The sequence below is a fragment of the Macaca fascicularis genome, chromosome 8, assembly GCF_037993035.2.
Source record: "Macaca fascicularis isolate 582-1 chromosome 8, T2T-MFA8v1.1".
Lineage (NCBI taxonomy): Eukaryota > Metazoa > Chordata > Mammalia > Primates > Cercopithecidae > Macaca > Macaca fascicularis.
The window spans coordinates 27,597,752-27,610,940 of record NC_088382.1 but is presented as its reverse complement, the minus strand read 5'-3'; positions in this window follow the sequence as shown (position 1 = coordinate 27,610,940).

Below are 13,189 nucleotides of genomic sequence, written 5' to 3'. Positions count from 1 at the left end.
AACCAACCACATGCTATTTGGAAGGTACCCAGTGAGTCACACATCCCTGCCAATGCTTTCCAGTTTGCCAGGTGTCTCTCTGCCCGATTCTGCTTTCTTTGCACAGAGGCTAACTCTGGAAAGGTGCCATTGCCCCTGCTGGTCAATGACTCATGACAACAATGGAGAATTTTGAGGCAGCGGGCCCTGGGTGGTGAAGGATGGTGGTAGGCACAGTCCTATTTGCTGATGGATACAGGAGGTGGTACTCTTTCTTTCAACGTGCGTTTTAAGAGTAATTAGCAGGGAAATAAAGAATTATCTCTGTTCTTTGTAATCAGAACCTATAGTTAGTAGATGCCTGTTGTCCTGGTCTAGGGCCATAGGGGAAACTCAACAAACACAGAGAAAACACAACCACTAACAATCTCTAGCTGGTGATAGTTGCCCGGCAGGCCATGAGAAAGTTCATTTCCCAGCATTTAACCAAACAATTTTTTGTTTTTTTTTCTGGGATAGAGTCTTGCTCAACTGATGCCCAGGCTGGAGTACAGTGCTGTGATCTCAGCTCACTGCAACCTCTGCCTTCCAGGTTCAAGTGATTCTCCTGCCTCAGCCTCTGGAGTAGCTGGGATTACACGCACCCACCACCACACCCAGCTAATTTTTGTATTTTTAGTATAAACAGAGTTTCACCATGTTGGCCAGACTGATCTAGAACTTCTGACCTCAGGTGGTCTGCCCATTTCAGCCTCCCAAAGTGCTGGGATTACAGGCATGAGCCACTGCACCCGGCCTCAGCCGAAGTTTTTATCTTCCTGTGCTCACATGCTTAGAGAGGACTTTACCATTGAATACTGTCTGGATTTTTCTTTCCTTTAAAAAAGTAATTTAGTATTCAGTTTTTCATGTCTCTGCATTCAACCCAGGACCTTTCATTTTAGCTAAGATTATTACATCTGTTTTGGTGAATGTTCTTTTGTAGTATGAAGTCTATATCTACTGTGTCAAAAAGATGTCCTCAGAGTAGCTGAGCGGTAAAATTCCCAGACACAAGTCCATCTTCTTCCAATTGAATATTTCTTCTGTATGTCTCTTTAACCCACTGCAGAAGGAATAAGTAATCAAATGAATAAATAAATAATATTAAAGTTAAAAAAGTATTAATCTTTTAAACGCTCAGTTACCAAAGGACAAGGGATTCTCCCTGCACCACCACATACAGATAGCCCCCTCTGGGGTAAACGCTGAAAGATTCATTTGCTAAATTGAATTTCTGTGCTAAAACTGTTGTCTAAGCAAATATAGATGATGCCTCTGACTTGGAGGATGAAGAAAAGAGAATGACATTCAGGTCACCAACCTGGTGCAAGGAGGAAGTAACTGAGTATGGACCAGAGGGCCATCACATGGCAGGATTAGGGGAGAGCTTCAGGATACGGAACAGGACACACGTGTAGAGTCCAGATCCAATCTGGGTTGTTGATAACTGAGTTGGCTGCACAATGTGATTAGGAACAGTCATCGGTGTCTAAATAATGTGACAAGTCAATGGAGAGTCCTGGATTTACAATCCGGTAGACAAGGTATATCAAGGAAAAGCAATGTCAAAATTCAGAACCTACATAAAAGCTACTAGAATAAGTTAGTTTAGCAAGTTGCAGGATCAATATACAAATCAATAGAACAGAATAGAGAGGCCAAGAATTGATTCTCACATATATGCTTAATGACTTTTTTATTTTACAAATGTATCAAGGCAATGCAATAAAAACAGGATGCATTATTTTCCAGTAAAAGGCGCTGGATCAACTCACCATATATATGGAATAAATGAGCGTTGGACCTTACCTGACACCATATATGAAATGTAGTTTGAAATACATCATACAACCAAATATAAAATCTAAAAGAATGTCAGTTATGAAAGAAAACATAAAAGAAATTCTTATCAACCAAGACGAAGAAAAGGTGTGTTAGTACTGAGCAAATATAAAGCATAAAAGAGAAAAGATAAATTGAATTACACCAAAATTGAACATTTTTAACCTTGAAAACATGACATTGAGAGAATGAAAAGGCAAGCCCCAGCCTGGGAGGAAATGCTCTATGTACGTACATATATGTGACATATCTGGAATATTTGAAAAATGTTTATAAGACAAAGAACTTGTGCCTAGAATTCGAATCCTCAAAAATGACAGTAGGCAGGGTAGTCATGATCCAAGAGATTTATCTAAATATGGGAAATGAGGCAAGCCTACAGTTGCAAGTAGAACTATCAAGGAAAAAGCAAAGGAACAAGCCATCCCGCATCTGTGGCTTCAGGCTGAGGTTAAGGAGAAGGGAGGGAGATTATGTAGAAGGTGTGCTAGGCCACTCTTTGTGTTGCTGTAAAGAAATAACTGAGACTGGGTAATTCATAAAGAAAAGAGGTTTACTTGGCTCATGGTTCTTCAAACTGTACAGGAAGCATGGTGCGAGCATCTGCTTGGCTTCTGGGGAGGCCTCAGGAAGCTTACAATCATGATGGAAGGTGAAGGAGGAACAGGCATCTCATATGACAAGAGAGGGAGCAAGAGAGGGTGGAGGGGAGGTGCCCCACACTATTAGCCAGGTCTCAGGAGAACTCACTCATTATCACAGACAGCACCAAGCCATAAGGGATTGACTTCCATGACCCAAACACCTCCCACCAGGCCTCACCTCCAACATTGGGGATTACATTTCAATAAGAGATTTGGGCAGGACAAATATCTAAACCATATCAGAAGGTAATGAGAAGGTAGCTTTTTCTTTGAGTAAAAGGGGATAGAAAAGGTTGAGTGAACTCTAGGATAGGAGACACTGTGGTTGGACTAATTGTGATACTTCAGAGGAACAGATGATGTTGTCATCTTGCCGGTTATTGCCCTAGTAATGAAACTCAGGGATTTTAGCCCTAAACTCCTGAAAATCCCTTACCTGGAAATCCACCTGATAGGCCTGAGCAGGCATCTTTCTGGCCAGCTGGACTAAGGTTACCTGCCTGGCCTGCTAGTCTGGGCAGGAGGTCTGTTTCTGCTCAAAGACTGTGAGATATGTCAGTCTAGAGCCGGTGATCTGCCCCCAAAAGCTTTAACCTGGACCCCTGATTCCTCTAATTCCCCTTTACCCTTTCTTTTCATACCAATGGACAATAAGCCAGAATCTCCTTGGTATTTGGCCTTTCCCTTTTGCACTCCTGAGTAGAGACAATAAACCTGTAGTCAACCATACCCTGCACAGACTCCAGGTGACAGCTCTGTGCGTCTCTGTGGAAGGTCTCTGCGGTGGTTCGGTGGCACTCAGCTTGTGAATATGCGTGTGCATGAGGCGTGTTAACAGTGCCCCAGAGACACTGTTTCCAGAGCATGCATGTTTTCTCCTTCCAAGAGTCTTCTTAGGCTGAAAACTGGCCAAATCAGCCATGAATAAGGAAGAGAATCCTTGCAAACCCTTAATTTCAAATTCAGTTCCAAATAAAAAGTAGAACGGAGATATTTGGGTGGAAGACAGAGATTGATTATTTCTTCATTCAACAGGTAACAAGGGAGGAGTTGGTTGTGCTGAACTAAATGAATGAGGCTTGGCCAGAGATGCAGTTTTCAGCCCAAGAAGCTCAGCTTTTGTTAAGGTGACCTGAAAGACATGCATAGTGGCTGAGGGTAGAGGCTGTGGGCAGGTTGTTGTTCAGGGACAGGTCCAGTGGAAGCTGTCTGTAAAGCTGGATTTCTCCTCTCTGCCACGGTCACGTGCTCACATACGGCTGGACCAGCACAGCCAGAGGCCTGCAATAAAGCCATTGTCGGCGGGTTGTGTTGTCACCTACGATTCAACAGAAGATGGAGACCTGGGCTTTGCTGCTGTCAACATTATGGCCACACGAGGGCGTACAAGGTCCTAGATTTTGCCCACAGAGGCCTGTCTCTGAGTCAGAGCCATACCAGGATTCAGGGATCTCCTACTGTGCCTACCTACAGTACACCAGTCACAGCCCCTCTGATGCATGAGGAATGCAGAGGAAATGCAAAGGCAAAGAAAGGAAAGAAGTCCTTGGTCCTGAAGGCGCTCCGCTCCCACCCTGTTCTGTGGGCACAGAGGCCTGTGGGGCTGAAGAAGTGGGTTCACCTTCCCTGTCACCTGCTAAGTGGGCTCCTGGTGGAAAGCATCCACGGAGGTCAGAGGCTTTCCTGGAAGCTGATAGGAAAGGGCCTTGCCGACGGTTCACAAGCAGGATTTTTAAAAATGCAGGGTATCAGGAATTGAGGAGGAAAGATTAGGAAATCGGTAATAAAATGTAGTTTCCTACCTGGAAATGCAGGAGCCGAAAGGGAAGCGGGCATGATACATAAAGACTGGCCAGTCCTTTGGCCTGGAGCTTGTCTTAAGGTCAGAGATCTGCACCCTGGAAAAGTGACTCTATTTAAGTTTTGCGTGTTATCACAGTATTTTTTCTTGTTTTTATTGAGGACAGAGTAAAATTATTTTTTCAGAAAGTTCTTTATTTAGCTTTGCTTTGCTTTTTTGTGATTGAAGATGCATTTGCAAGAAGGAAGTCTAACTATCTCTGGAATCGACGTGGTGCATTCCCAGAGGGAGAGGGAGTGAACTCAGACCACGCTCAACCTGGCAGTCAGAGGCTCTCTTCACAGTATTTGAAAAGTTTTGCCTTTTTCTCCTAAATGCCTCTGCTAATTTAATTCATCGGTACTGAATTTTCACGCCTTGACTCTTCCTCTCAGCTTCTTCCCAGGTGTCCATGAAAACCTCGTTATGTTCCCTTTCCTCTGATTTCTCACTGTTTTCTTGTATCCTGGGGCCATTATTATACCCGAGATAACAGCGTGTTGGGTTTTTAAATTTTTTTTAAAAGTCTCCATGATGGGTAGGGGGACTGTCTCTTCTTTTTTCAGGTTTCTCTCTTCTGCCTCCTATCCTCAATATAGGTTAATGTGATTTCAGAATGAAACATTCTGCCAATTTAGGGTTGTTACTAGATGGTGGTGGGTTTGGGGGTGGACAAAGTTAGCAAGAAGTTGTGTGCAGTCCTCTTCTCCCATTCTCTCATGATGCATTGGTTCATTCTTTCTTTCGTTTTTCTGGTGTCTAGCTGAGGGCAAGGTATGTGCTATGTGCTAAGTGGTGAGGAGATGGGCCTGTGGACACCCTTTTCCTTTTTTCTCAAACCCTCATTCTAAAGAAAACTCCAGGAAGAAAGTGCAATTGAGGGATATCGTCTGGCACAAGATTCTAAATGTTCACCTTAGAATACCTCCCTTGAAACACAGCATTTGTTCCATACTTTTCATCTGTTCTCCATTTGAGTGTATCACAGCAGGTAAAGTCCTCTCTAACATTCTTATTCATAGATATTTCTCATTTGGTATTGATTTTCTGAATCTCAGCCCTGCAAAATTGTCTTCTAAACTATGTCTTTCATACAGTGGCCTTCTTTTTAAACTTTCTTCTACTTTTTAATTAATACATCATAACTTTACATATTTCGGGGGTTCATGTGATATTTTGATCCATGTGTACAATATGTGGTGATCAAATCAGGGTAATTGGGGTATCCATCACCTCCAATAAATAGCCACATTTTTTTCGTGTGTTTCTTTCAAACTTGACTTCTGTAAAAGCTCAAAATATTTGTCTTCCTTTTTAAATGGCCACATTTTAATTTCTTCCGTTTCCAAAAAGTATACTGCTACATGACTTCCTTAATGAAGGTCCTTTCTTGATTCTAATTTTGTTCCCTCCTCTACCTTGCAATGCTACTTTAATCGGCGAACTCTTCATCAGTTCTCCATCGCATCTTCATTTGTCACCATCCACAGCTAATCGGTTTGATCAGTGAAATCTTCCACGTGCTGCCACCTTCCTTCCCATAGCCCTGTGCCAACATCTGTGCTCTTCTTAGGTCTCCTCAGGGGTGACTGAACTCTGCATTGACCTTACCCAGCATCCTCACTCACTGACATTCTAGGGCAGCTGGCTTCCCAGACTTTTCTCTGGATGTGTCATGATCATTCCCTGTTCCAAATGAGTACTCCAAAGAAGCACACACATGCGTGTACACATGTGTGCACAGACACATATGCACATGTATATGACACATCCCTTGGTTTCTGTGATGTCTAAGGCTTGGTTGGATTAGTCTTTTCATCTAGTCTAATTATTAAGGGTACATATTTCCTTTTCAATTTGTTTCTAGACCAAAATAATAACCACATTTAAAAAATAGGACATGACCTCTAGAGCACTTTGTATCTATTTTTCTCTTGGCCAGTTGTTAATGCTATGAGAGCTTACAGAGATTCCTATGTGCTAGGATCCATTGAGCTGAAATCCCAACACAATGCTGGGACTGTGTAAGAAATCTAACATCTTTCCTCTTTTTTTTTTTTTTTTAATGATGAAGTCTGGGATCTTATTGTATTCATCACCAGAATGTACATTGTAGCCATTAAGTAATTTCTGATTACCTACCCCTGTCACACCCCTCACCCTTCTGAGTCTCCAGTGTCTATCATTCCATACTGTATGCCCATGTGTACACATTATTTAGCTCTCACTTATAAGTAAGAAAATGAGGTATTTGGCTTTTTGTTTCTGAATTATTTCACTTAAGACAGTGTCCTCCAGTTCCAGCCATGTTGCTGCAAAAACATCATTTCATTTTTTGTTATGAGTGGGTAGTATTCCATGGTAAATATATTCTATTTTTTTAACTTTTAAGTTCAGGGGCACATGTGCAGGATGTGCAAGCTTATTACGTAAGTAAATTTGTGTCATGGGGGTTTGATGTACAGATTATGTCATCACCCAGGTACTAAGCCCACTACCATTAGTTGTTTTTACTGATCCTCTCCCTCCTTCCACCCTCCACCCTCCATTTGACCCCAGTGTGTGTTGTTCCCCTCTATGTGTACATGTGTCTCATTATTTAACTCCCACTTATAAGTGAGAACATGCTGTATTTGGTTTTCTCTTCCTGTGTTAGTTTGCTAAGGATAATGGCTTCCAGCTCTGTCCATAACCCTGCAAAGGACAGGATCTTGTTCTTTTTCATGGCTGCATAGTATTCCATGGTGTATATGTACCACATTTTGTTTATCCATTATATCATGGATGAACATTTATGTTGGTTCCATCTCTGCTATTGTGAATAGTGCTGCAATGAACATACACATGCATGCATCTTTATAGTAGAATGACTTATATTCCTTTGGGTACATACCTAGTAATGAGATTGGGGGACCTAATGGTATTTTAGGTCTTTGTTGAATTGCCACATTGTCTTTCACAATGTCTGAACTAATTTATACTTCCACCAACAGAGTATAAGTGTTCCTTTTTCTCAATAACCATGCCAGAATCTGTTATTTTTTTGACTTTTTAATAGTATCCATTCTGACTGGTGTGAAATGGTATCTCATTGTGGTTTTGATTTGCATTTCTCTAATGCAAAGCTGGAGGCATCATGCTACCCAACCTCAAAGTATACTACAGGGTTACATAAACCAAAACAGCATGGTATTGGTATAAGAACAGACACATAGAGCAATGGAACAGAATGGAGAACTCAGAAATAAGACCACACACTTACAAGTATCTCATCTTTGACAAACATGACAAAAACAGGCATTGGAGAAAGGTTTCCCTATTCAATAAATGTTGCTGGGATAACCAGTGCTGGGATAACTGGCTAGCCATATGCAGAAAATTGAAAATGGACCCCTTCCTTATGCCATATACAAAATTTAACTCAATATGGATTAAAGACTTAAATGTAAAACCCAAAACTATAAAAGCCCTAGAAGACAACCTATACAGTACCATTCCGGATATAGGCACAGGCAAAGATTTCTTGACAAAAATGTCAAAAGCAATTACAACAAAAGCAAAAATAGACAGATGGGGTCTAATTAAACTAAAGAGCTTCTGCACAGCAAAAGAAACTATCAACAGAGTAAACAGACAGCCTACAGAATGGGAGAAGATTTTTACAAACCATGCATTGGACAAAGGTCTAATGGCCAGCATCTATAAGGAACTTCAGCAAATTTACAAGAAAAAAACAAGTCCATTAAAAAGTAGGCAAAAGACATGAATAGATGCCTCTCAAAGGAAGATATAGATGAGGCCAACAATCATAGGGAAAAAAACTCAGTATCAGAGAAATGCAAATCAAAATCACAGTGAAATACCATCTCACACTAGTCAGAATGGCTACTATCAAAAAGTCAAAAAATCAGAGATTCTGGCAAAGTTGTGGTGGAAAAGGAACACTTATACTCTGTTAGTGGGAGTGTAAATTAGTTCAGCCATTGTGGAAGGCAGTGCAGCAATTCCTCAAAGACCTAAAGGCAGAAATACCATTTGACCCAGCAATCCCATTACTAGGTATATACCCGAAGGAAAATATATCATTCTATTATAAAGATGCATGCTTGTGTACATTCATTGCAGCACTATTCACAATAGCATAGAGATGGATCCAACATAAATGTTCATCATTGATAGAATGGATAAATGAAATTTGGTACATATATACCATGGAATACTATGCAGCCATAAAAAAGAACAAGATCATGTCCTTTGCAGGGACATGGATGGAGCTGGAGGTCATTATCCTTAGCAAACTAATGCAGGAACAGAAAACTAAATATGTCATGTTCTCACTTACAAGTGGGAGCTAAATGATGAGACCCATGTACACATAGGGGGTAACAACACAGTGGAGCCATTGGCAGGTGGAGGGTAGAAGGAGGGAGAGGATTAGTAAAAACAACTAATGGGTAGTGAGCTTAATACCTGGGTGATGAAATAATTGTGCAACAAACCCCATGACACACATTTCTCTATGTAACAAATCTGCACATCCTGCACATGTACCCCTGAACTTAAAATACAAGTTTAAAAAAGTGTTTGGAAGAAAAAATATTCTTTAGATATCTTCTATACTTCCTACTTAATAATATGCAGGTACATTACTAAAGTATACAGTATGTGTTCAATAAGCTTCCAGTATATGGTGCTTCTGTTTGTTTATAGAAACTCAATATATGTGTTTTTTAATCACTAAAAATGGGAAATTTTGTTTATCCTTGTGTGGACCCAATTTTCTTCCAATTAACTACATTTCAATTTTATATGTAAATTATAAGGCTAAATATTTTTTACTTTAACAGTAAACTCCTAGTGTGAGGCAATCTGGTCAAGGAGCAGTCAGTGTTTTTAGAAAGCAAATTACTCAGCACTATCTGCAGGCATTCGTGCTTCAAACTCACATTCATTTTTAACATCATCCTCAGTTCCCTTATGATTTATGACACCTTATATGTGTCAACTAATAAAGTGGCTTCTGAATGCTTTAATATGTGGCATTCATCCACCTCAAGAGATAATTCCATCAGAATGGAAGATAAGTGGTAGAATTCATAGCTTTAGGACTGTTTGAATTTGTGTTCTAGGTTTTTTTTTTCCTTCCTTCCTTCCTTCCTTCCTTCCTTCCTTCCTTCCTTCCTTCCTTCCTTCCTTCCTTCCTCTCTCTCTTTCTCTCTTTCTCTCTTTCTCTCTTTCTCTCTTTCTCTCTTTCTCTCTTTCTCTCTTTCTCTCTTTCTCTCTTTCTCTCTTTCTCTCTTTCTCTCTTTCTTTCTTTCTTTCTTTCTTTCTTTCTTTCTTTCTTTCTTTCTTTCTTTCTTTCTTTCTTTCTTTCTTTCTGACAGTGTCTCTTTCTGTTGCCCAGGCTGGAGTGCACTTCCAAATTCACTGCAGCCTCAAATTCCCGACTCAAATGATCCTCCCACCTCAGCCTCCCAAGTATCTGGGACTACAGGTACTCACCATCACACACAGTCAATATTTTAATCTTTTATAGAGACAGGGTCTTTCTGTGTCACCCAGGCTGGTCTTGAACTCCTGGGCTCAGGCAATTCTTCTGCCTCCGCTTCTCCAAGTGCTGGCATTACAGGCATGAGTCACTATGCCTGGCCTCTGTTTGCCGTAAGTTTTCTATAGAACCTTAGATAAATCATGTAACAACCTCTTTGGCCACAGATTCTGCCCCTATAAAATTTACATAATAACGATTATCATCATATATGTCTCATTGATTTCATTAAGAATCAAACTAGATAAAAGATGTGAAAATACTTTGAAAGACTTATCCATTGAACAGATAATTAATAGTGTTTTATTTCTGCTTTGGTTGGAAACAATTATGCCTGTGAAAAGTAATTGCTAGATGTTAAAAGTCACATCGCATTTAACTGTTAAACTGTATGCATATTGTCAACCATCAAAAGCAAACCATCCAGATGTTTCGTCTACCAACATACCAATCCTCTGGAAGTTTCCAAAAATAGTATTTACCTTTTTATCAAAGAAATGACTATGTTTCCCTAAATAATTCTATGATCCATGCTAAATTCAATAGAAAACTTTTCATTTATTTGGTGATAAGTTAATTATGCACAACCTTTAAAAATTGCCCAAATGTCTAAGTCAGTTTTCTTAAAGAAAAGTGGATCTTTTCATGACACGTGAGGAATCATTTCAAAATTGAAATTTATTGAGTAGGACATTTAGGGTTAGGCAAGGGCTTGGATCTTCGACACCAAAAGCAGTTGGGGTCAGGTTTCACTCCTGCTCCAAAATATACACCAGATTTCAGTGGTTGGATGCTATTAGGTAGAATTAGAAAGGATTCACCCTATTTCCTCCCTTCTCATATCTGTATAGTGTCTCAAGCAATTGTGGCAGAGTATTCTCTTAAGGCAGGAAATAATCAGAATCCTGACTCCTTTTTCTGAGATTTATGTCTATAAATCCATGTTCAACAGACTGCAGGAAGTCTAACTAACCAAAGTTAATTTCAAAACAAAAACAAAAACAAAATAGGGATTTTTTTTTTTTTTTTTTTAAGGTAAAACACTGAAAGAAAGATAGAAGGGCCACACTGTGCAGCTGTACTTGCTCATTGGCTAGGAAGTCAGTGGGGAAGGGGTGGTGATCATATTTCTAGGCTAATATAATCCATCCAACTGCATTCTCTGACCACTCTGATGACATTCACGTGCCTGCCTTAAAGCAGGTAGCTACATACGGAACTTTAAAAATTTATGTTTAAGGTTCTGTAATCTGTGGTATGCTGGTAAATTTTTAAAATCTGACTCCCTGGTAGTCCTACTTTTAATTCTTTAAGGAATCTCCATGCTGTTTTTCATACTGGTTATACTAGTTTATATTCCCACCAGCAGTATGAAAGTGTTCCCTTTTTGGAACTAACCTAAATGCCCATCAACCAATGAGTGGAATAAGAAAATTTGGTATATACACACTTTGGAATACTACTCAGCCATAAAAAGGAATAATGTCTTTTCGGCAGCTTGGGTGGAGTTGGAGGCCATTCTTTTAAGTGGAGTAACCCAGAAATGGAAAACCAAATATTGTGTGCTCTCACTTATACGTGTGAGCTAAGCTATAAGGATGCAAAGGCACAAGAATGATATAATAGACTCTGGGGGCTTGGGGGGAAATGTTGGAAGGAGGGTGAGGGATAAAGGACTATATATGGGTACAATGTTCACTGCTCAGGTGATGGGTGCACCAGAATCTCAGAAATCATCACTAGATAACTTATCTAGGTAATCAAAACTACCTGTACCCCAAAATTATTAAAATAGAAATAAAAATTTAAAAAATTAATAATTATTGATTGGAAAAAAGCTATCTCTTTGGGGAAAAAGAGGTTGTGTACATATAAGTACCTGTGTTTATTCTAAATTTCAGTGATATAATATGTAGCATGCAGTTTTCAAATAATAATTAAAATACAATATTACTATAATTCCAAACAGGCAACTGATTTTAACAGAATGCTTTCATTGGTTTCTGTTGAACTATTATCTCTTAGTCACTATGGTGGCAAGCAATGAATGAGTATAGTTCCAACATTTTGGTTGATATTTTTGCTTACATCAATTAGCAAAATTGAAAGAATAAAGATATCTGTTAGATTTTCACTCATTCATTAAAAGTGTGAGTGACTATTGAGTTGCATGATAGTTTTCAAATAATGAAAACATATCCTCTCAAAATTCTATGCTTTCACATTTTAATTGCTATAAACAAGACTTACTTTTAAATTAAAACTCCATCACTTTCTTAAGTATAGATAATAAGTAAAACAATACATCAAACCTTGATTTGTAGCATTTGGCTATTCTGTGCTAAAGTTCTCCTATCATATACCATTGCAACGTGGTGTCACTGGTCAGAGAGTAGGGAAGAGGTGTCAGAGACCTAAATAACCATAGAGCATAGATGAGTCAAATGTAGTAGAACCGGGAGTGATATGTTTTGAGTATTTCCTTTGATTTTACCAGAATTTATTTAATTATGAATTTATATAGGTTGGGTTTCAGTAGTGGCTGTGTTGAGCAACCAGCTCACAATACTCCTTAAAGTTTAACAGTTGATGTTCACAAGCCTGTACTAGAAGTCTCCAGCATGCCACTGATTTTAATCCCTGCAGCTCAATCAGTTTTACTATAGGAAGCCTCTACCTGAGCACAAGGTCAGGGGTTGGGGGTGGGGTGGAAAGGATGCCCTAAGAAGCCCTTTTTCCTTGGAAGAACTGGCTGGAATTTGTATCAGACCAGTGGGCAGTGGAGATCCTGGCAAGGCATATCCTGGGGCCGCAGCTGGGCTGACACCCACACCTGGCACACAGCTTCACAGGAAACACTGGCAGTGCCAGCCCATCAATGACAGCGAGGCCATAAATGGGGAGACGGCCAACACCAGCATGCAGTGCATCCCAGGAGGCCCTTGGTTTCAAAGCCCAATCTTTAAAAATATGTCTGAGTTTCTAGTCTCCCAGCATAGACATCTATGGAAATTTAGGTAACTTTCATTAATTGTTAAAAATTATTTAGAGAAGGAAACCTCAGGAAGAAGCCTAGTCTTCCTGGTGACTGGCCTCACATCATGCCATTTTGGGCGTGAAAAGATGACACGACCTCCTTTTCTCATATCCATATAGCATTGCTTGGCTATTTGTGACAATATTATTAAATTACCAGAGCGACGATTTTCCAGTGATGTGAGAGGCTTCAACACCAAACACAAACCTACAAAGAAGCTTGAAAATACTCAGTTTCATAAATGACCACACAGAAAA